A 22494-nucleotide genomic window follows, 5' to 3' on the forward strand; every position below is an offset into this window, starting at 1 on the left:
AATAGCAACTCAAATAGAGTTGTTGTGCGTGACAAACCACAGAGGTCGTAAGTCTGATTAGGACAGAAAAACCGCCAAAATTTAAACTGCAAGTAATTGTTCCAAAAGTTTGAATGTCGGCGAATTTAAATCTTGACCTACTACAGCAGCCTTGTATTGTGTTTTTACAGCTACATTATTGCCAAAAGAATTAAACAATATTAGTATTATAGCTGTACAAATTTGAATTTCGTAATCGGCTTTAAATTGGAGATATTGGTTTTACTATCAAAAACAATATGTTATCTATATGTATATGTTTAGAACAGAACTAATTTAAGTCCTGTCTGCTTATTAACTACGTACGAGCTACCCCGACATTCGATAGTCAAGCAGCACTAAACGCGATCAACTCAGTAACCATCAATTCGAAGTTGGTCAAAGAATGCCTAGAGAAGCTCAACAAATTAGGCAAAGAAAATAAAGTCCTCCTACTCTGGGTGCCTGCTCACCAAGGGACAAAAGGCAATGAAAAAGCAAATAATCTAGCTAGGTAAGGAGCGAACACTCCACTAACTGGACCAGAACCGTTCTGTTTTCCAAACGGGAACCAACTGAAAGCGGAACTGAAGAATCGGGAAGACTCCATCCGTAACCTGGAATGGGTATCCTCCAACGGTCTAAGACACTCGAAAAAGTTCCTCAGAACTTACGACCGAGAAAAATCAAGGTTTTCCTTGATTTAAGTAAAAACAATCTTCGGATTGTCACGGGGTTTCTAATAGGACACTGTCTCCTCAACGAACACCTCAGTAGGCTGAAGCTGAGAAACAACGGCGAATGCAGATTCTGTGGGGAAAATGGGGAAACACAAGAACACCTTATCACCGAGTGCACCGAGACGACGACCATTCGTGCCATGAACTTTGGTACAGCTGATGTCGAGGATGGAGAGCTGGCCTCTGTGGAGCCGTCTCAGATACTGGCCTTTGTTAAAGTCTTGAGACTGTTGAAGAAAGATTGTTGATTTGTTGAAGAAAGGGGAACACACAATAGATCTGTAAGACCGCGGTGATTAACTCCCCTAAGACCGTCAACTTGTTTCATCGTTCAATTTTAGTGTACACTTTGGATGAAACAGCGATGAAAGGCAATTTATACTTATCACTTTGGATGTATATTTATACTTATGTACAATGATGTACAATTAACAGTGATAAGTATAAAATGATGTACAATTTATACTTATCACTTATCCAAGTTGTACATCTAAAGTGACAAATCTAAATGAGGCTTTAGTCATGGAAACAAGTTTAATCGTTGACAAGTTCGTCGTTGCTCTGCAGAAATTTGAAACTGTCTCATCCAAATTTTGTAAATTAAAATAAACAAAAATTGGAAATATGAATTTTTCAAATGAAGAAAAGCGTGAAGGATTATTGGTTTGGTTTGGGGATATGTTGACCGGTAAACTTTACGTTTTAGGTTTTCAAGACACGTTAGAAAAGTTAAATTTAGATACACGCGCATCAATAGAGTGGTTCCAAAATGACAACATGACTTTCATTATACACCCCCAAATGAAAACCAACCCCCCCCCCCATAATGAAAGAATTGTTAAAAAATTATTTATATCATAATTATGCAAACTCAATGATAGGAAGAGGTGGACCAATTGCATGGGCCCCCTCGATCACCTAACCTATGAATTTTAGATTTTTTATGCGGTATGGTTTAACAAGGTTTACAAAAGAACTTATGAATTAAGAGAGGCACTCAAAGAGGCGGTACGGGAAAAATTTAATTAAGTCGACCGATTGTTCTGTGAGAATAGCTAGTAATTCAGTTTTAAAAAGATGCATTTATGTACTCAAAACAATGGCGGATTTTTTTAATATTTTCTAAAATAACTTAAAGTGTATGTAGTGCTATTATTTTTTTAAGCTTTAGTTTGTGTAATGTAAATTGTAAAGAACCGTTTAATAATATATTCTTTCATTTTATAAGTTATAAATCATAATAACAGAATAAGAATACCATACCAACTAAGTGAAATTAGCCAAGAAAGATAATACATAATTGGCTATAACTCAGTAATTTTTCGAAGAAAAAAACATATTATAGCTTATATCGCTGAAAAGCTTAAAAATGTCTTTTATGAAGTCATGGCCAACTATGGTTTACATTTAAAAAAACATATATTTGTGTCATATGTAAAAAATGACAGACTTTAGAAAAAATCGGAGAACACAAACTCATTAGGGATGTTATTATCTACAACTTTTATCTGAAAACTTTTTGTCTAAAATAGATTATAATGAAATTAGAGACACACACAATCACAACCAAGCCATGAACTTTTTCAAAAATCTGAAAGACGCATATTTATGACCCTACGAAACTGCAATTCTTTCCCATTTAAACGACTCTCTATCTCTAGTAGTTTCCGAGATATTCATAGAGGACATCGTAGAACACTCACTCCGTATTTAGATATGTTTATTGATATTTGTTCGGTTTGATAGTAATTTTAAGACTATTATTGCTCAACAAAAAATATACTTTTTTTTTTCATTTTAACATTTGCATTTCAGATATTGGGTTCAGTGTATTCATTAATTAATTAATTAATTTGTTTGTATCTCGATAATTTAAAAGCAAATGAGAAAACATTTAAAATTACCATAATTATCGATATCTAAATTTATTTGTTTTTAAAAAGGCAAATTGATTATACCGTGACCTATCGATTCAACCTTGTGTTATGGTATTTAACTTTATTTGAATATTCATTTACACAAAAAAACATGTATGAAGTTGTTTGTTTATTTAAATTGTTGCACTTAAACGCGCAATGGCAATGTAAATATGGCATTACAACATGCTGTTTAGATACGAATTGATGTGAGCTATTTTATTATATCTCGCGTAAATAATAAATAAATTGACTATTTTCTATAATTCAACCCCAATTTTCTCCTTTACCCCAAGGGATTCAGCATAAAGAAAGGTCTTATACTACCTCCTTAAACAGGGCTGTTGTCTGTCCCCTTTACTGTTTAAAATCCTTTGGAACAAGCCCTGAAAACTTGGAAAAGGAAATGCGAATAGATGGGGATACTGAAACAACTTGACACTCTTTGTTTTGCTGATGGTCAATGGGCATATTAAAATTTTCATGTGTTTTAAAGTTTTATATATTGTGTTCTAGTAGGAATAGATATGTCGTACTATACCATGATCCAGAGAAAGATCTGAAAAGTCAGATAAACAGAGCAACGGCCATGTCAGGATATCTGAGGCAAATAGTGTGGTTAGCAAAACGAGCTTCATGCGAACAGACAGCAAAATTAAAATTTATAAGACCTGCATCAGACCAATAATGACATATGGCATAGAAATCCGAGAAGAAACAAATAATACCAAAATCATGTTAAGAATCGTTGAAATGAAGAACCTAAGAACCATAATGGGGAAGCCTAGAAGAGACAGAATTAGAAACACAAACATCACACAACAATGTGGAATACAGGACGTAGTGACATAGGGTAGGCAAAGAAAAAGACTATGGTTCCCACTCGTAAAACGCATGGAAGAAAACAAGCTACCACACAGAGCTCTTGAAGGGCGACAGCATGAGTAAGAGACATGAGTAAGAGACAGTAAGAGACAGTAAGAGACATGAGTAAGAGACAGCCGGAAAGACCTCCAAAAAGATGGAAAGACAGTTGGCAGTCCATCTCACAAGAACTCCTACAGAGGCAACCTTAAAACTGACAGATCGACTAGATCTCAAATAAGTAAAAAAAAGAAGATATATTGTGTTCTAGTAGGATGATTTTGATGATTTTTAAACTATTTGTAGCTAATTAAAAACGAAGTTGCTATCTGTCAATTATACGAGGGAAAACAAAATCTTAATATGTGTGTGTGACCGTTTGAAACACCCTGTATGTGGGTATGTTATTAAAGCAAGGAATTTAAAAATTATTTTATCATCTAGGTGTATCTTCTCTCGATAGTTTGTTATTTAGTTCATCCCAATAGCTTTATTTTTTTGGAGATATTCGCAACATTTTTTCGTATTTTTTACATTAAAACCATACCTTTGCTTTTGGTCCTAGTTAACAGACATAATATACCGGGTGTTGCATCGTCGAGCGGGACATAGGAAATCCCATGTAAATTTTAATGGGGTCAATTATTGGCTTCCATAATTATTTTAGAGAATAATTCTATTTAGGTTTATTGAAGAGCACTAAAACCCACATTCAAAAGAATAACTTTAGATATTTTTGATTAGCCCGTTTACGAGTTATCGCCGATTTCTTTTTAAATATGTCTCCTTTCTTATGGCCCTGTATTTACTTATGAGTCAAGGTAAAAGATAACTGTCAAATGAAGTTGTCATTTCAGACATTTATCTATTTAGTGCTTTATTATTATTGAAAACTCATACCTACCATGAATTACACTACCGAAGAAAAAGTATTGATGATTAAATGGTATTATCAGGGAAATAGTTATCAAAAGGTGTCGGACATGTTTGCTGCTCTGTATCCGATTAGAACGATACCTGGAAAATCTACAATCGCAAGGAATATTCAGAGATTTGACACCAAAGGTACCCTAATAAATAACTGCAGATGTGAAGCAAGGCAGGAACAAAGATAAGATGCAAGAAATGATACCGACTTGGAAGTTTTATTGTGCGTGGAAGTGAACGATGGAAAGATCAGCACAAGGACTTGTGAAACTTGAGGATGAAAGTGTGATCTATTCCTAGATCACACTACAGCGTTTCGAATTTTGAAACGACATAAATACTATTCCTTCAAATGTGAAAAGCACCAAGAGCTACGAGATGGGGACGAAATACGGCGGCAGGCGTTTTGTTTTAATATGATGGAAAGAGCAAACACGGTTAGGGAATTTTTAAAAAACATATTGTTGTGAACATACATTTAATATGGTTATATGTATATGTATATTCGACAAATTGTATAAAATATTATTTTTACCCTTATTCTACGGCTATGCCTAAAGAATTTAAGGTACGAAAAATACCATCAACATTATTATTCTTCTCAGAAAGATGGGTGATGCAAATAAACAGAACCATTACCTTAAGATGAAATTTGAAATGCAGAATATTATTTGGAACTACTCGAAAATCATATTTTACCTGCTTTACATGATGCCGCTAGGGAAAATCAGGAAGTTTGGTACCAAATGGATGGCTGCCCGGCACATAGTACCCTGGCTATTCGGGAATATTTAGACAATAGTTTTAACGGAAACGTTATTGGCCTAAATCATACAGTAAATTGGTCAGCAAGGTCTCCTGATATTTCGCTAAATGATTTCTTTCTCTGGGGCCATTTAAAAACACGATATAAGGGATAAAAAATACCCAAATCTAGACGAGTTAAATAATGCTATTTCTGCCGAATGCAATAGAATTTCAGTTTACCAACTAGCGAATGTAAGAAGAGAATTTTATGATCGCCTGGGTTATTGTCTAGCAGTCGATGGAGGAATATTTGAACATCTTCTTAAATCCTAAAGTTCTAACAATTTAATAGTACCTACCTAAATTAATAAATTATTGAATATTGTAATAATACTATAATTAACCTTGTAATTGATTACTTTATTTTACTTTAATTCATATTAATAATATATCAACACATCTTTAAGATTTCCGATGTAGGAATGAGTTTTCAATAATAATAAAACACTAAATAGGTAAATTTCTGAAATGACAACTTCATTTTTGACAGTTATCTTTTACCTTGACTGGTGCTCATAAGTAAATACAGGGCCATAAGAAAGGAGAAATATTTAAAAAGAAATTGGCGATAAATCGTAAACGAGCTAATCAAAAATATCTTAAAGTTATTCTTTTGAATGTGGGTTTTAGTATGCTCTTCAATAAACCTAAATAGAATTATTCTCTAAAATAATTAGGGAAGCCAATAATTGACCCCATTAAAATTTACATGCTATTTCCTATGTCCCGTCCGACGATGCAACACCCGGTATACAGTAGTAGTTATGATTTATGTAATGTCACTGTCTTTAAACAATCATATGATTATTGTATGTTGGACAGTTATTCCAGCAGAGATGATTTTAAGTCCAAAAGTTGATCTCTACCGTGATGAATTAAAGCAGCAATAGCCGATACTTCAGAACTTAAAACCATCTCTACTAGAGTAAATGTCAATAAACAATAATAATATGACTTTTCAATGACAGTGATAAACAATAAAGATGAGGACCCAAAACCAAAGGCATGTGCTTTCAATGCTAAAATTCCGCCATATTGGAAACAACTATGCATGTTACTTAGTATCTCTGTCACTGTTACATCTATAAAGAATCTCGATAACTTAAAACCAAATTGCTTCCAAACTTTTTTGTATATTTTAAGCTACCGATTCTTTTCAGAAAACATCTAATCTATCTTCCCCGAACGATTTGCATAATCCGAATTTTCAGTTGCAGATGTTTTTCAACCTTGTACCCGACAGAAGTGCGTTTATTTTTCTATTTTATCGGAAAAGTAAATTTTCCAACGATAAACTAAGAGAATATTTTGCGTCACACGTGTTCGGTGTGTGGGAAAAGCTCTGCCGATGCTAGATATAAAATGATGATCGAACACTCGTAATGGTCTATATGCGTACAATTTTTCTACCGAAATAGAACTACTACGCATATAAGAATATATTAATTGTAGAGGTATTTAAAAAGTACATTACAATTAGTGATGTAAAGATTACCGGTAATTTTGGTAATATTACGTAATATTACCGCAAGATCGGTAACATTGGAAGTATTGATTTTTTTCCACTCTTATCTTTTCCTTTTTAGCCGACCATACCAATAGGTATGGTAGGCTATTAGGATCGACAAAAAAGAAGTATTTTTAATTTCACTCAAAATGAGTTACTTGGGCCATAAATGACCTAAATACAAAATATTTTTATGGTGTCTGTCTGTCTGTCCGTCTGTAACACGATAACTCAAAAACCGCTGAACCGATTTTAACCAAATTTGGCACAAAAATACTGTGGCACCCGAGAATCTGGCCATTAGTTTTTGGTGGGGGTGTGGGGTTGGTAAGGGGGTATGGGAGGGGGTTAAAAATTTTAGAAAATCGTAACTTCAAAATTACAGTAGGTAGCGAAACGCGGTTTTCAAATTAAGATTAGGAATAATATTTGCAACAAAATTTGTAATAACATCAAAATCAGTCAGAGTCGCAGTTTTCGAGATATTAACATATTTTAGTTTGGGCGGCTGTACGTGCCCCCCGGCGCCATTTTTTTTTGGTGAAAATAAGATGGATCTGCTTTGTTTCTTGTCAAAAAAGCTTTTTGGACACTAAACACTCATTAAAAAGCTTAGCAGTTGATTATGATGAGCCTAGATATTTCTGATGTTCTTTCACCACACACAGTAAGCCCTCTACTTTAAAACGAATTTCTAAGTGGATAACAATTTTTCAAGCTAACGGGCCAACAATCTCAAAAATTTTTACCTGCTTTTTTGAAATAAGGTCTATATTGTGTAAAACTTGGAAAATAAGTTCGTCATAATAATGCTTTTATTTATTCACTATTCTAATAAACAATATGCATTCCTTCGGAAACTCTCTATTTATTTATTTGGTAATGCTAAAACACTCTATTTGAAAGTCGATTAGAGAAAACAGTATGATTCATTGGCAAGCGATGTAAATATTTGACACAACCCTGTTATCGCTCTGTGGAGGCGCTTCAACATCGCTTCTGTCAACTCTCTGTGCTGTGGACTCACTTTTGCTTTTAGCGCTCTGTAGCCTAACCTAACCATCCCGGCTTTTAGAAATGGTGGTTATTTAAATCTTGCTGTATAATCTGAATCAGCTGCCATTTTAAAGCAACAGGTAAAGATGAAATATTATCCTTTTAGATTCGATATTATTACTGCATATTTTTAGGGTAGAGTTTTGATGTCCCAACTTAACTTGCATTTGTATTTTGCTGGCTTGTTGGCGTCTTTTTTTTTTGTCCTCCAGAATGTTACATGGAAGAAAGGACAGTTTCTTTGTTTTTTATTGAGCCCTCGCAAGTAATTCGAGGTAGGTTTATTTTGTTTATTAGACCTTGTTTGGTTTTAAACAAGAGTTTCATATTTTTAGGGTCCAAGTTACGGACTATTTACAAGGTACGGGCATTATCCAAGGTCCTAGTAGTATCCAAGGTACGGGTAGTGTTCCCCTGTACCGTTGTCTTATGGACGGACTGTGTCCAAGGTTATGGTCCAAGTTACAGACATTATCCAAGGTCCTAGTAGTGTTCCAAGGTACGGGTAGTATCCCCATATTGTCACAGTATGGATACAGCGTAAGCCCCATGCTGCTTCGCTCCCATTTCTAAGCCTAGTCAGTAGCTACGGCTGTATTGATTCATGGTGTCCTCATTCTGGACCCTTTTGTTGTTTTGGCCAACAGGATCGCCGACAGACAGTACAGAGATATGAGCCTACCTCACGCTGCTACTCTTCGAAACAGGATTGCCTCAAGAACAGCTAAGTGTAGATTTAGGTTCTGGTTTTCAGTCGATTTTCAGTCTTAACTTAATAACGTACATTTTAAATAATATCGTACAGACTATATTTAGTGGTTAGATTATTAAGAACATTTATGTCGATTTAGTAGTTACAATATGATTTAGATTTTAGGTTTCATTACATTACGCCTTGTAATAGTATTACTTTTTTATAGATATTATTATTGCACTAACATCATATAAAATATATCAAATTAATTAAAGTAATGCTATATTTCATATATTCTCTTAAACTTTACATGTCTTGTATTTTATCATAGTTGTTTTCATAGATATTTAGTACAATTCTTAACACCACTTTTGTTGACATATAATCACTATAATAATTATTAAAATTGTACAATGCTATTTACCATCACAGTCCATCTTGAATAAATATAGTCATTAGTTTTAAGTAATATCTTTGGTAATATACAACTGTGTTTTCTTTCTCTGTACATGCCTGGCGCCCAATATTTATTTCTTTTGTTTATTGTTATTAATTAGTTTTCTTTCCAGTGAAATACCTTATCCACGACTGCTCTCCGATGAAAAGCTGCCGTTCGCAGTGGTAGTTGTTATAAAAAACGCTACATTATGTAGCAAAGTATCAGATTCATGCGTTGGTAGGTCGGAAAACAATTAAATGTGAGCAATTTTGGAAAAACCGTAAAAGTGTTTTTTTCTACGCGACAAAAGCTGAAAATCTAATTGCAACGGAGTTCATCTAGGAAACTGCAAGGCATCATCCACAGTATTTTTCACAAGTAGATCTCATTATGGAAGCACTGAGAGGCACAATACAAAATTAGAAGTAATATTTTTGCTAAAGAATTCGTCCTTTCCAGCGACAAATCTATGTCTGGACCTGTCTGGTGGGCAGGAATTTGCTCCAGCTCTAAATAAGTAAGTAACTTACAAAATAAGTATGTTGGCTATAGACAATTTAAATTTACCATCGTAAACAGCCGCAACAAAAAAAAACTTTAGTACTTATGGATGTGTCCATCGGCAAAGAAGAAACAAACAAACTTACCGTGGAATGGTAGAGGATGCTGAGAAAGAAATGGAAGTAGAAGATATCGATTTCGAAGTAATAAATTTGACTGAATTAACGAAAGAGAAAGATATGACAAGATTTAGGATGATTTACTATTATCCACTCTATTACTTACTATAACATAGGCCACTCTGACTCTGACTAGCTTAAAAAACGTTCTTGTCTTTTTTTGTAATGTTTTCATAGTTTTGAAATAAAAAATAGTATCTCTATATTGTTTTATTAGGAGTAAAAATGACACTGTCCGGTGTGGTCCGGCCGCAATTTGAAAAAATGTCCGGGAAATCTAACAGTAAGAACGACTTAAGCCTCATTACGCCACACGCCATGCCGCGCCATGCCACCCCACGTCATGAAGATATGTGCGTATGTTTTTCCATTTAATTACATGTATTGCGTACACACTAGGCAACAAGCCACCCCACACCATCCCACGCTATCACACGTGTATCGTCTGTCCCAGATCTCATGTGTACACTCTTTCCCACGTCGCAACACGTGGAATAGCGTGATGTCGCATGGCGTGTCTAATGGGGTCCGGGCATTAGTCTTGTTGATTATTTCAATTAAAAAGTTAAATTGATGTTTAACAACTCTTTTTTGCTGCTAAGGCTAATCTGGAAAAGACCTACTTTGTTGTTTACGCGGAATCCGAACCGCGGTCATCGGCCATTATTTTGCTGTTTTAACACTAAAGATATAAGAGTTCTATTGCCAATTATATTTTTCCTTTTCATGTTCAGTCAACTTCTTTTATTTTTCAATAAAGAAATAACTCCGAAGAATGAAAAATGTAACAATTTTATTTAAAACCTATCTTTTCATCGTAATTCATAAAAAGCTCTCTTTAATATATTTTTTGTCTGTTCATTGAAACATTGTGGAAAACAATTACTTTTTATCAAAGGAAAAAAGTAATAGTATTCTTCATTGAAGCGAATGAGGTAGAACGGAGACCCGTGATCTTATTTAGAGATGTTCTAAAATGTATCGAATTTTAAAATACCTAACTAAAAGAAAACGGATTTCTGACTTCACGAACTTTAAGAATGACACGGCTTTCAATATTTGGAGACAATAAGTTTTCGAAGATGTGTTAGTTATACCATTTATAATTCAAGGAACACATGTCTGGTGAATAGGTCAATTATAAGCAACATGGGTGGATGCGTAGAGGAATTTTAAAGAAGAATAGCCTTGGCCAAGAGTGCGATGCAGAGACAGTAACCAAAACAACTAAATAAAATAATAAGCTCATACATAACCAATAACACTAAAATGAATCTGGTCCGAACGTTGGTCTTTCCAATCTTCTCATACGGCTCAGAATCGTGGACACTTAGCCCGCGGTTACATTGGACGCGCGTCCTTGCGTTTTTTTAAACGTGCGAGCTCTGACGGAATTTACTCGCACGACTATTTTATTTTAGTGGTTACATTAGATGCGCGTTCATGGTGTCCTGTGTGTCGAGTTTGTCAAAACGGACGCCACTACTTTGATGCTGTCTGAGGATTTAATGTTAAAATAACTACTTATGAACAGAAGAAAATGTTAGGTAAATGATTTATATGAAAGAAAAGACGAAGAAAATGAATACGTAAAATATTTGGTGAATTCAAACAGCAACCGGTCAAATTTTTTGAATATTTTACAATTTTTCCAGCAACAATCAATATATCTAAAATAAAAATAAACCTGGTATTCAAAAATATTCAAATTTTTCGGGAATGTATTGGGCTCAGAGATATAAAAAATCGAACTCTCGGACGTGCACGTATTAAAAAAACAAACCAGTTTGTTTTCATCCGACCAACGGAAATTGACGTCCATGCACGGACGCGCAAACTCCGATGCAATGTAAGCGCCTGCGTAGATACCATTTGTTTGTTTTTTGCTGCGTGCACGTCCGAGTACGTACGACCAAAAAAACGCACGGACACGCATCCAATGTAACCACGGGCTTAGAGTTACAGAACGCAAATATATTGATCCTTATATATCCTATATGATATCCTTTGAAACGTGGTGCTACAGGAGATTGCTTAAAATTCTCTGGACCGCGAGAGTTCTCAGTCAATACTGGAAAAGTTAAGTGTAACCACCAGACTATCATCATTATACATGAAGAGGGTGTTGCACTAATTTGAATACGTGGCTAGAAGACGAGATGGCATATAGGCAGGCAGTCATGGGAGAAGTACAGGGAAAGAGAAGTAGAGGCCGATCGCCTATGAAATGGTCTGTTACGGACAGTATACGCACAGAATATGGCTTAACAAGAGAACTCAAAGTCTTATCTGGTATTAGACAATAGATCTGAGACGGCTCTACAGAGGCCAGCTCTCTCCATCCTCGACATCCGCCGTACCAAAGTTCATGGCACGAACAGTCGTCGTCTCGGCGTACTCAGTGTTAAGGTGTTCTCGCGTTTCCCCATTTTCCCCACATAATTTTCATTGGTCGTTGTTTCTTAGCTTCAGCCTACTGAGGTGTTCGTTGAGGAGAGTGTCCTGTCAGAAACCCAGTGACAATCCGAGGATTGTTTTTACTTGAATCAAGGAAAATCTTTAATTTTTCTCTGTCGTAAGTTTTGAGAAACATTTTTGAGTGTTTTAGACCGTTGGAGGACTCCCATTGTTACGGATGGAGTCTTCCAGGTTCTTCAGTTCCGCTTTTAGTTGTTTTCCGCTTGGAAAACAGAACGGTTCTGGTCCATTTAGTGGAGTGTCGCTCCTTTTCTAGCTAGATCATTTGCTTTTTCATTGCGTTCTATCCCTTAGTGAGCAAGCACCCAGAGTAGGAGGACTTTATTTTCTTTGTCTAATTTGTTCAGCTTCTCTAAGCATTCTTTGACCAACTTCGAATTGACGGTTACTGAGTTGATCGCGTTTAGTGCTGCTTGACTATCGGATAAGATGGCTATTTCCTGTTTTCGATAGTTCCACTCTAAGATAAATTGTACGCATCTTTCGATAGCGTAGATTTCTACCTGAAGGATGCTGGGGTAGGTGCCCATTGATTCGGAGTATTTAGTTTTCATCCTAAATACTCCTATCCCTGTCCCTGCTAAGACTCATACTATCTTACACTGCTGAGGCAAGTGCAGAAACATCAGAAACAAGAAGAAAAATAAGAACAACGAAGATGAAAATATTACGAACAATAAAAGAGACCACATTGCACGAGAAAATACGCAACGCAGAAAATTGTTAGTATAGGATGTTGTCAGATGGGTTCAAGCCCCGTTGTTGTACAAAGGATCAGTCCAATTGGCAAGTGGACCAAAACATAAAAAAAAACAAGTAACAAGACATGCAGTTCGTCAGCCCCCAAAACGCTGGTATGACAGCTAGACATCAAGGTCACAAGGAGACAGTTGACAGAAATGACAGGACCAATTTCTATTACAAGAAGAAGAAAATATCGATTTTTAAACATTTCCACGTTCTCGATGTATAGTTACATCCCTAATCGTGTTTATGTTTTTTATTTGACTTGCTTTTACCGTCGGCGTCGTACCATTAGTCACGGCAAAATAGACATAGGAACAATTAAAAACGGAAAGAATTAGGAGACCGCTAATTAAAAGACCGGTTAAGGAAAGGCGACAGAGGTTAAACGCGGTCCTTAAACGTAAGCGCCGTGTTATTTTTAGATTGTCGACAATGAAACCTCTTTTCAAAGCGCTCCGTTTGCTTTTCCATTTCTTTTATAACCAGGTGTCACGTTAGGAGCAAACCTTACTGAGATTATTTTCCACTCCAGAAGGTTTAGCCTATTACAGGGATATACCTATTAGATTTCGATAACATATCGGAGTATTTGAGGAAGATCGAAAATAAGGTATTCACACTCTCACACTACCTCAACTTTGAGAGTGTAGTAATTCCAAATTTTATTTTAATACGTACCTTCCTTAGATTATATTTTTGAGCTATTGTAATCCTCATCTGACCTATGTTAAATGGTCGAATGGTTTAAGTCGTATCTGAGCAACAGAAGTCAACTTATAAGGGTGGATACCACGTTGTCTTCTAGCAAGCCAATTGAATGTGCAGTACCACAAGGCTCAGTACTAGGCCCTATTTTGTTTCTTCTTTGTATTAACGACGTTGCTAACATAAACAACAGTGGTAAAATATGCCTTTTTGCGGACGACACTAGCTTCACTTGGAGTAACGAGGACGTCACGGCACTTCATAGAATTATATCAAATGATTTAATCACCATTAAATCTTGGTGCGATTCGAACCTCCTGAGTCTCAACATTTCTAAAACTAAAGCTTTGTCGTATAAAAACTCGCTGCAGCCTTTTGTACTTAACAACACCACCATTGACGTCGTAAAATCTGTAAAATTCTTAGGGCTTGTTGTTGACAATTCTCTGAAATGGGATATGCATATCGACGCTTTGTCGAAAAAATTAAGCTCTGCATGTTTTGCATTAAGATCTGTTTCTAAGGAGCTTAACTTGTCAGTGGCTAGAACTGTTTATTATGCACTTTTGAAGTCGCACCTCAGGTATGCCCTTCCATTCTGGGATACGTGTTGTGCGATTCAATTTAGCCGCATTCATTTTTTTGTTTATAATCAGCAGATGATTATAAACTAACTGAGTTAGTTTATAATTATCTGCTGATGATGCTAACATGGTTAGCGAAACGCGCGTCCAGTTTAAAAGTAAAAGTGTTTTGGTGTATTGTGGTGATTTAGTGTTTTATTTTGCTGTGTAACACCAAAGGTTCCAACCCTCAACTGTAATTAGCCCTACTATTCCAGTTCCTACACGACGTATAACAAGTTGCTGAACCTATCTTGTATGAAAATTCAAGTGTAACGTATTGTAAAAGAAATGTTTGAAAATTACCTAGAAACATTTTGAATTATCACATTTTTGATTTTCAATGGATGCCAATTAATGGCAAGTTAATCAATGCTAATTATCGTCAGCAGCATAGTAAAAACAAATGCAAAAACTTAGCCACGCTCTTAATGGATGTGCTCTATAATTAGTTCAGACGAGACTTATTTTTTTTGTAAAAATAGTTCAGAGAAGAAAATTCTCGTAAAAAATAACAGATTCTTAAAACATACCCGAACCGTGCCTCACAGATGTTTTGGATATACTCACTGCTCAATTTGTTCAATTTATAATTTTATCGGGCGTTAAAATTCTTACGCAGTCTACATGGAATTTTGTATATATAGAGATCAGCTGTTTGAATAGAACATAAGAAGAAGGTATTTTTTGTCATTGTGTTTTTAAAAATAATTTTTAATTAGAGTTATTAGCGTTTTTTGCGACTAAAACAAAATAACAGGATTATATAAGAGTGGTCCCAACAAAAGCTTTTAGCCGTTTAGCGATTCTTAATATATCTAAAAGATGAAAAAAAGCTTCATGTGGATATGGACATTTTCCACGAAAACCTAAAGGATATGCAGAATGAGTGGGATGAAGCAGCTCACAATAGAACTCAATTGTAAACTCAGTTAACAGCGACAACCGAAAAGTAAAGAGACAACAAAGCAATGAGATTTTTGAATGTCCGGAGTGCGGTAGGCACTAGGCAGATAACATCACGTCTCGGGCTTTTCAGTCACAGTAAAGCTCATCAAAGGAAACGCCTTGCGTGACCATCTTCTGATGGATCAAATACTCGTCAGCGAGTAATGGCAGTATGTATGTATGTATGTAGGGGCTTACTCACAAGATGACGGCAATTGCACGATATGATATTCTCAGCTAATTGAAAAACTTTAATCACTAAAGAGCACTGTTTAGATTTACTTAGTAATAGAAATGGTAGATTATTCTTTTTTAATTATGGTGCCGTGCAATGACCAAGTCATGATAATTGTTACAGAAATAAAGATGTCTAATATTGATACTTACAATTTGTAACGAAATTGTTGAATTGGCGCTTAAAGAGAAACTAAATAAAATAAACTGACTTTGTTTTACATGAGATTTCACAACTTTTTATAGTGTTTATTGTATTGCGAGGCTTGGCATTTTTTCCAAAAAAAAAAAAAAGCTGTCCAACACCGGGAGGCAAGCAGGGACGTATCACCAGCTTTGCCGCTATTGCTGGACAAGTGAAAATGGCGGTGCTAGAAGAGGCTAGACTGGACGAAGTAGTGGCGATCGGATCGCAACACCACGATCTACAAAATGTGGGTCAGCTGCGTTTTGCGGGGATACACTTTCGGATGGGCATGATCCTCATAGATTGTGTATCTCAAAAATTGGCGAATTGGTTGGTGGAAATCGCACCTAAGCTTAAAAATTGGCAAGGGCCGGAACTGGTTGCAGTGAAGGGAGAAAACATCCCCAAGAGGGGCGGTCATCACGGTCTTTCTGCCGAGGAGCAAGCGGAAAGACACCACCCACCTGCTGAGTCTTATCCAGGGTCAGAACTTCAATGTAAGGACATCGAGTTGGCGAATCATCAACTCGAGGGAGGAGGGTCATGGTCAGGTCCTCACAATAGGAATTGACCTCAAATCCAAGGAGGCAATAGAGAAAGAGGGACATATCCTCTATTATAGATACGGGACAACACCGGTATCAGGTCTAAGGAGAGACCAAGTTAAAGAAGCGGATAAAATGGAGACGTACAAAATCCTCCAGCCTACACCTCACGGGTACCTCAGTCGGAGAGCACGGAGGGCCAAACTCCAACCGTGAAGGGGTGTGTACCCTCGGAGGAAGAACATCAGTTGTCAGAGGAGGATGGGAAATACCCTGTCCCCTCTACAACAGGGGTATAATGGGTTATGGACTGTGTGATGAGTTATAACTCAAGGAAGGGGGGCACAATAGATCTATAAGGTCGCAGTGATTAACCCCCCTCTCATTCATTCTACATTCTAAGCATTTATTGTTGGGTAGGATTTTTTTTTGAGAAAAAAGGCCTATTGGCAAGCATGCTTCCGTATGGATTCTATGCACTGGTATTTTGCAAATTAACTTTTTATTTTTGAGATACCCGTTTTTTTAAGATATTAATGAATAATATACCGAAGAATCGACATTTTTTTTTGTTTCGTTTCTTTGACCTGTATACTATATATTTTTTGTTTTTACTCTTGGCTTTAGGTCGTTGGGGTTGCAAAGATGTTTCTAGATTTTGTTCATTATTTTTTTATTTTATGACGACGTTTCGACAGTATATGTCTTTTTCAAGTCTCTTGAACGTAGATTCTTACAGAGTTAAAATTTGTTAAAACTGGACAACACAATAACATATATTAACTATTGTTTTAATTGTTTTTGGACATCACACTTTACTATAGAGCACGTACGTATTTCCTAGCAGATCGCTCTGTATAAAAAAAAAAAGAATCGACATTTTGATAATTGACTAGCAACGTTGTATTTGTTGAAGTTTTGTCCAATCAAACAAATTAATTCCATCTGCTTTGTAACAGATCTTTAATATAAACAAGTATTTCTCATTAAAGAGAATCTTTCAAAGCGGGTTTTTCCTTTGAATTTAAATGATTGTGAAGTTTTAATATACCTTTTAAATATACAGAAACATTTAAAACAAATTGCTTAATTTAAGTTGACATATAAACAGGGAACATAGAAACCAGCAGGCATGATGATTTAAATTTAGTTAGGGGACTTTATAATTATTCTAAGTTCTAAGCTTTCTTTGATCTCAATCTTTTTCAAGTATTTAATAATTAGTGAGTTAGTTTTACAAATAAGTGTTCAGCTCGGAATTCAGTGTTGTTTGGATATTCACTCGACCTCAAAAAAAATGTTATTGTTTCCAGTAGTTGAGAATATTTGGATAAGGAAAACAAATACCTATATGTATAGGTACTTAACTTACTGTATCAATGAATTGTTATTTGTTTTCAGGATTTATTGTTTATATTTTGGAGTCAAGTGTATTTAATACAATATTAATTTACTTTTGTTTGTAGAATGTAGACATTCCCAAGTAGCATTTTTAGACAAAATCGAAACAAAATCCCTGTTGAGAATCATTGCGAAACAGTTTCGTCACATTTTTGATACATATGTTTCGTAACATAAATCGCTTTTTGTTTCCAAATATTTTACCAAAATATGGTTTTGCTACATAAGCTATAACAATAAAGACAAATTTTTGGAAACTTTTAACAAACAGATGTGACTCACATTTACAAAGATTTCGTTTTGGGCTTGAAAAGTTACAGTAATTTATTTAATATTCTGTCAAATATGAGAACATAACCTCCTTACTTTATTGTTTGGATTTTGTTCTGCAGCTTTTGCATTTAAGCATTCTTCAAGTTTTTATAGTCCTATAATTAAAAAAGCAGAAGGAAAGACGTATAGTGAGTACAAATACATAATATATTTTCTTTATGCGATTTTATGATATTATTATACGCATTACAGAGATGATCTGTTTTAGAAATAAATGTAATAACAGCCACTGCCCATACCCAACAGGAGACCGAATAAAAATGTTACCAGCAAACGTTTTTTCTCTTTTTTCCACAATGGAATACATTTTTTATGTTTTAATTGTGTTATAATAAGTAAATAAAAATGATTATTATATTAATGTAAAAGTGTGTAAAAGTTAAAATTATTTTGACCAGAAGTTTTGAATGGCGTTGTTGACAGGTGACTAGTTCAAAATTTCTACACAGATAGCGCTAAATCGAAACATTTTGGAAACAAGGGCATTTACTGTCGATTCAAAAATCTTTGAAAAATCGGAAATTTTAAACTTTTAAGGATGGTGTTGTTTATTATAGTAAGGTTTGTTTGTTAATATTATTTATATCTGACTATTTAATATTATTTTTTTTGCATTTTTTTATTAAAAAATAATAAAAACGTTATAATTATTATATGAATAATTATTATTGCGTAACCGGAACAATATAATTTATTTTTTTATAATATAATAATTACAAGATAACGTAAGCGAGTCGTGTGTAACGTGCGTTACAGCTCCGCCAAGGTTTGTCGCCATCTTGGAAACAGGTCATTACCCTTATATTTAGGGGTTGCTGTCCTATGGGATACTTTTTAATGTAATTACTACAACCTTTTTCCAGTAATGTTAGTAAGATATTAGAGAACATACCATGACTAGGTAATGATCTGAGAATTACACATATTATGTCTTTATTCTATAAGAATTAACTTTTAATTGAAAACATAGTACAATTATTAACTGATTAAAATTAATTAATTTAGAAAAAAATCTAAACATTAAAGAAAGGTGGTTTGCTTGCAATATAAATTTTACTTTACGTTAATAATTATAAAGTTCTAAAACTTCTTGATGACATGACACGAATTAATGGAGTTTTGTAACGGATAATACGGGTGGATTAGGTAATGAACGACATTATCCCAAATCCTAAACCCTAAGCAGCACGAATAATATTCAATATAATACTTAACCCAGGTTTGTTGTTACAAAAAAGATTAATGAATTCTGGAGCTGTAGGATGAAAATGTAATTAAACATAATAATATATGGAATAAGCTTAATTCTGGTTTGAAATCCTGTTTCCTTTGTACTATAAATCAATGTAGTTCACGTAAAATTAAGTTCTATTTTTTTTTTAATTATTAAATGTCTTATCTGAATAAGCCAATTTACAGATTTGGTCTTTGTATCGTACCATACCGTCATTCTTATGGTATAGATGAATGATTAACCAAATGATCTGGAATTGTTGAGAATTCCCCAATCGCGATTGAACCTGCGATTGCGATTTTAATATTTATTAAACCAAATTATTCGTAAAACAATTATTTTTCTAAATATTCCAATGAGACGTCCTCGTTCCATTTGAAAAAATTGAGATTTGATTAAAAATACGAATTGGAGCATCTTTTAACCTGCCAGGACAAGACAATAAAAACAATAGACGATCAAATCTTTTTTTTCAATACGTTTTGATTAAAAAAGTGTTTTAAACACAGCCATGACATTCTACATTGAAATTTAAAATACGATTTTTTAAGCGAAAATGTCAAAAGTTGCCATGCGATTGCCATTCTATTCAGAGTGTCATTTTCTATCGAATAAAGTAAAAAATGCCGAGGGTGTCATTTTAAAATCAAAAGTTTTAGTCATTTCCAGTGAAACAGGAAGTGACTGAAAAAAATTGAATACGTCAATCAATCCTAATTTATGTCATATACTAACATACCAAATCTCGTTTTTTTATCAGAAAAAAAAATAAAAAAAGTTCTAGGGGTGAACCACTCTTGAGAAACACCCGGTATATTATTGATCGTGGTCCTAGAAAATTATACCTTCTCTATAAATAAATAATATCAGAGGGAAAATTCAACCGCAGTTTACTATAAAATGCTTCAATAGACCACAAAATTACATTCGCACCAATATCGCAAATCGCAACTCCTAAACATTCAAACTCGCAGATAGAAATAACGGGCCCAGTTAACAAAATCACAATCGCAGCAAAATCGCAACAAAGTCGCAAATCGCAGCTATAGTAATACTGGTTGCCTAAATTGAAACTCGTAAATAGAAGAAATGGCAATCGAAGTTTCCTATGAGAGCCAATCGCAGGTTGTTATCGCGATTTAAAATCGCTGCGATTGAATTGCAGTTTGCGATTTTTTGCTCATCTCTAGTTGAGACCAATCGATTTGACAGTTGTCATTTGTTCTTTATATATGTCTATATCTATATCTTTTTACTATTACAAATATACTATACTACTATTAATTATTACCAATAAGCTATATTTATTGTCGTTTTAGATACACAATATTTTCTCTTTTTCATAATACATATATTTGACCGTTACTGTACTAAAATGAGTTGATGTAAAGATAAGGTAACTAAAGGGTAAGTTCAGCCGCATATGCAACTATAGGAACGTTGGTTAAATTATATGTTATTACCACATACCTGCTGCTGAACAACGGCGAGAGTATAAATATTAAAGAGTAGATTCCAGTAGAATATCTGGGGGAATCGTGGTTCAAGAAAAGAGGGTACAATCGAGGTTCAATCGGGTTCAATCCGCGATAAAGCAATAAATACCGAGTGCACGACTTAATTACAATTATGTAGTATAATATGATTTATGTGTAAGTGTTTTCTCTATTTGAACGTCAGGTTTCAAAAAGAAACTTCTTGACGTTCATTGTAAAAATTTAAATTTATTTTTTTAAAAAATGACATATACGCAGCCATAAACAGACAATTAATCAAGTGAGTTCTAAAGACCAGAGACGATTAGATATATTCGAATGTCTCTGAGCCGCTCATGTGCGTTCAACAAGAATGAATTTACTTATCCACTTATTGTATTTTTTATTGTATACGATGTAAGTAGTAAAATAATGTATAATAATATTGTCAAGAAAAATGGCGCATCCGCCAGAAATTAAAAATGTATTACTGGTTGCCTGCACAACCGCAACGTATCCGCCAGAAATTAAAAGACTTTTTCAGGCGCCATCTTTTAGTCAAGTCGAGAAGTAAGGGAATCAGACAATAGAATTGTCTGGTATGAAGAAGTACGCTTTCCGAGAATTGGAGAAGTTTCGAGAAGCAGTCAATAGAGTATATAAGCCGGAGCCATCGACAACTGAGACAGTTTTTGAAATTTGAATATACCGCGTGGAAATTGAAAATCGGACAATTTGGTGAAGGAATCTTATAAATAGTTAGTCTGTTGTGTGTTATAAGTTAGTAATTGTGTATAAAGTGAAAAAATAAATTCGTTAAGTATTTTATCGTGAGTTTAAATAGTGGACCCACGGAATCCGTAACAATTGGTGTCGGAAGTGCGATTCAAGAGGATTTTAAGAAGAAATTAAGTGGATTGGACGATTTTTACACCGAATTTGGGAATTTTTATGGTTGGTACGAGACAGCAAGCGAGGAAAATGGAGGAAGTAAGCAAACTATTGGGCGATTTTATGGAGAATATGAGAAGAGAAAGCTGAAGAACAAGAAAGACTACGTAGAGAAAAGGAAGAGGAAAATTACGACGTCAACAAGAACAGGACCGGCTTGAGAACATTTTCGAAGACTTAAAAATTCAACGACAACAAGATAAACAAGAAGAACAGGACCGGCTTGAGAAAATGTTGGATAATTTGGAAATTCGTTTGGAGGAGCGACGTCAGAGAGAAAAGCAAGAAGAACAGGACCGGCTTCAGAAAATTTTAGAAAATCAGGAAATTCGACTTCACAAAAACTTCGAGGATATGAAAAATGAGCAACAAGCAATGTTGTAAGTACGTTGCCAGGAACAGCAGAACCACTTCCAAGAAGCCGTAGAAGATCTTGAGGAACGCCTTCAGCAGAAGATAGAAAGATTGGAGATGGACCTACAGAAAACCAAGGTACAAGTAAGGACACCTGGCGTTCATGGAACTGCGAACCTGAAGGCACCGACCTACGATGGACAAACCACCTGGACGATGTACCACCGCCAGTTTGAAGCAGCGGCTGCTGCCAATGGATGGACTGACCAGGAGAAAGCAGCGGCACTCATCATCGCGCTGCGTGGCCCTGCCCTGGAATTGCTACAAACTATTCCTGCAGCCCAACAGCAGGAGTACGAAACCTTGGTTACTGCATTGGACCGAGATATGGCGACCAACATCGACGTCAACTTTACCAGGCCCAGATCAAGACACGCATGCAGAGGTCCGGAGAGAGTCTGCAGGAATTTGAAGCAGACTTACGTCGGCTGGTACACCTGGCATATCCAGAAGCACCGGAAGGATTTAGGGAGGAACTCGCTGCTCAGTGCTTTATCAGCGGACTGAGGGACAACGAATTAGAGAGGGCGCTGCAAATATCCCGATTTTCTACCAGCAGCGAAGCACTGGT

General features: G+C 35.2%; 1 protein-coding gene across 3 annotated transcripts in view; it reads left to right on the forward strand.

Moving 5' to 3' along the window:
• LOC115877509 (atrial natriuretic peptide receptor 2-like) overlaps positions 1-22494 on the forward strand; it is a 335138-nt gene that overhangs the window by 168523 nt on the left and 144121 nt on the right. The gene's annotated exons all lie outside the window — the stretch shown is intronic.

The sequence above is a fragment of the Sitophilus oryzae genome, unplaced genomic scaffold (assembly GCF_002938485.1).
Source record: "Sitophilus oryzae breed Bouriz unplaced genomic scaffold, Soryzae_2.0 scaffold_1494_pilon_pilon, whole genome shotgun sequence".
Taxonomy (NCBI): Eukaryota; Metazoa; Arthropoda; class Insecta; order Coleoptera; family Curculionidae; genus Sitophilus; species Sitophilus oryzae.